The sequence below is a fragment of the Buteo buteo genome, chromosome 12, assembly GCF_964188355.1.
Source record: "Buteo buteo chromosome 12, bButBut1.hap1.1, whole genome shotgun sequence".
Taxonomy (NCBI): Eukaryota; Metazoa; Chordata; class Aves; order Accipitriformes; family Accipitridae; genus Buteo; species Buteo buteo.
In genome coordinates, this window is record NC_134182.1 from 8,424,529 (window position 1) to 8,427,861 (window position 3,333).

Consider the following 3,333-nt stretch of genomic DNA (forward strand, 5'->3'; position numbering starts at 1 on the left):
TGCTGGTTGGGAGCCATCGTGCTCCAGGAGGAAGGAGGTCCCTTAGTAAAGATGGTCTCCTTCCCTCCCTCACCACTTTCCTTGTGTTTGGGCTTAGCTAACCTCTCCCAGCTGTTTGCCATCAACTGCAGGTGCAGGTCGTTTGATAGCAGGGAGGAGGTTAGAAAACCTCTTTGTTTCTTGCCAGAGAAGCCAGCAGCAGCAGGGCTGAGGGCTGGCCGAAAAGTTGGTTCTTGCAGCCCGTGTTCGTGGCTGTAGGCGCTGCCTAACAGCGCTGATGCTCCACGAGGGAAACGGGTTATTCGGCAAGGGGAGCGTGCGAGCTGCCTACCTGGGACGCAGCCCTCCTACGCGTGAGGGGAGGGAGGACTAGACTCAAAATCAGGTCTTCCCTGTTACTACTGTTTTCTCGTTCCTGGGCTAAATGGCCCGATGCGAAGGTCTCCAGCAAGGAGGGGGGCCTGCCGCGCGTCCGCTCTGGTTCAGCCTCAGCCGCCACGTGCTGCCTTGGATCAGGATCAAGTTTTCAGCCATGTAAGTTCTGGCGTTTGATTCTTATTTAAGCCAAAGAATAGCCCTCTCAGCCTTAAGTTACTGGCAGCAGAGGGGCCAATGCGTTTGCCTTGGTAAGGCTGAGCATTGCTGCTGCATGCACAAACGTGGAGTTTGGAGGGCTCCCTACTGCAGAAACCCCGCTGGCCTTTGTGCCCGTCGTGGTGAGAAGTACTGCCTGATTTTGCTCTCCAGCGTGGTGAACTCGGAAATGATGGGGCAGGGCGATGCGAGGTTGTGATTGAGCAGAGTTTGCTGTGGGTCTGTCGGTAGCGGAGACAAGCTGGATCAAAGCCCTCCTTTGTGCAGACCCCTTCCCTTGGAGGGGACTGGAGCTGGGCTGGTGGAGAGGAGCTCGGGACGGTTACGTCCCACTGAAGGCAATGCTGGGAAATGGCAGCCTGAGAATCGCTTCACTGGGGGACGGGCTGAGGAGAAATGCTGATTTTTTTCTGGCAGAGTTTATTGAAGCTAGTGAATAATCACTTGACGTCTTTATGTTTGAGGGCAGGAGAAATTCAGCTAGTGTTTGTGTGAGTGTTAGACCACCTGGGTGCCCTGCCTGTGTGCACGTGTGTTGGAGATGCCTCCTTTTCTGGTACCTGATATGATGCACTACAAATACCTGCCTGCACATCTGTAGAAAGCCTGTGTCTGAGCATCACATGCTTCTAGCCAGAAAAAAAAATACAAAAACTTGCCCTCATTTCTATGAGGAAGCAAGGCTGAAGGGGTTGGTGTCACAGTTGTGAAGGAGTTTAGCAGACATCGGCATTGCTTTGCTACAGAAACCTCCAGAAAGGTTATTTCTGACTTTAAGGTCAGAACTGAGGCTTGATCCACAATCCCCTGCTCAACCACTGGCTGCAACAGGCTCCCGGCTTCTCTGAGGTGGGGCGCAGTAAAAACAAAACACAAATTGGGAAAATCATTCTTTAGCCTTTGATGCACACAGGGGTGTCAGCGAGGACAGGACCTGCTTTTCCCTGCTCAGCGTCAGCATTGCGCGCTTGTGTGTGAGGTATGCTAAAATAGGTACAGTCCTGGAAAATTTATTACCTCATAACTTATTTTCCATTTCTCCCCCTTGGGAGCTTGGGATAGTCCCCGAGTGCTTGTTTCTGAGAGCACTGCCCTCAAGACCCAGGTCTCGTGAACATGTCCTTGAGATCCAACTTGCAAAGCAAGGCAGGATGGTCGGAGCAAGTGCTGTTTCTGCTTGTGAATTTACTTTCTCTTTACAAACTGGGAACTCTACCAAATGGTGAACTCTCAGTGTGAGAGTGTTAAGACCTGCTGTAAATCTCTGTTGAAGCTAAAACTGTTCAATTCATTGATCTTGCAAGGTATCCTGATTTTAAGGTTGGACTTTCAGAGGCAAGAGATTGTTTAACTTTCCATGCTAAGTATCTCGGATGCTTTGTTTTTCTGGGTCACACTGGGGACCGAACCAAATCCCCCTTTTTGTCATGGCAGTCGGATTTTCTGAGGCTTCCTGTGACTCTACCTTTCGCAAATGTGCTAACGTCCTTTGAGGCAAGATGAATCAAAGGTCCCTCTCCTACCCACTTGACAGATAGAGGCTAGGAGTGTTTCAAGATGAAGCAATTGTGTAGGAAGTGCGTTGTTACCTTATGGTCACAAGATGTGCCAAGGACTTGTTGTGGGGGGATGTTCAAAAGCACATGCAGGAGCCGATGAGACCGAGATAGGAGACACAAGGGATGTGGGAAAGTGCTGAACAGACTGGGAGCGTTTCGGCTTCGGGTCCCACTCGGCTGCAGTGGAGCTGGCTCCTGGCGTGTGCAGTACCAGCAGCAGGAAAGCCTCTCGGAAGCTGAGGATGCTGTTTCAGTAGGGAGGACAAAAATAAAGCATGCTATCTCTTGACTGCGTTAAGGAGGTAATCACAGTGAGATAACAAGTGGTTGATGGCCGTCTCATTAGCAGGTATCTGCTTTCCTGTGGCATGTTTGCTGCTGCTCCTGTAGGTACCACTGAGGAGGTTACGGATGAGCAGGTTTCAAATGGTTTGAGCACAGCCTGACATCCGCAGCTGATAATTAGAGCCCTTAGTCTTCCCCCTGAGCGTGCCACTGCTGGCAGCAAAGGGAGGTGGTTCAAGCAGTGCCGTGGTCCCAGGTGCTGTCAGCCCCCCAGAATCCTCCCAGTGCTGGGTGCAATCTTAATCTCTCTGCTAAATCGGGTGCTCCCTTTGCTGAGGGGTTGCTTTCTTCTGCTATCTCCTCTCCCTCTGTTGGACTCTTGTCCCAGTGGAGCATGAGATGGAGGAGCAGGCTCCTTTCTTGTCTTGCTTTAGCTGTCTTCTGCATCTTTTCCAACACTGTCATTCCTCAGACTAGAGGAAAGCGATTTAAAGCCGGTCATTTTGAAGGTGTACTGCAGCAGGATGAATGTTTTCAGCCACCCTGATGGGCTCCTGGTTTGATTTGGGTATTATCCAGGGAGGCCAGAGCCCGAGACCGTCTCCTGCAGCAATTTCTGCTTGGAGCCACCTCATTACTAGAAACAAGAGACGTTGCTGGGATGACAAAATTACGTGTTGCGATCACTTGCTGAGTGGCATGCCGGTCTCTAGTTGGTGCTGCCCAGGGTGGGGAGGCCTGTCAGGTGTGCAATGAGCTGTAGCAGGACTTACCCAGTGCGCAGCCAGAAATCCCACTGGTGACTCAGAGGCTGATCTCTTTGCATCTTTATGGAGCCAGTATGCTGGAGTATGTAGCGATGTGGTCCCTTGCCTCAGAAGCTGTCTGAGCTCCT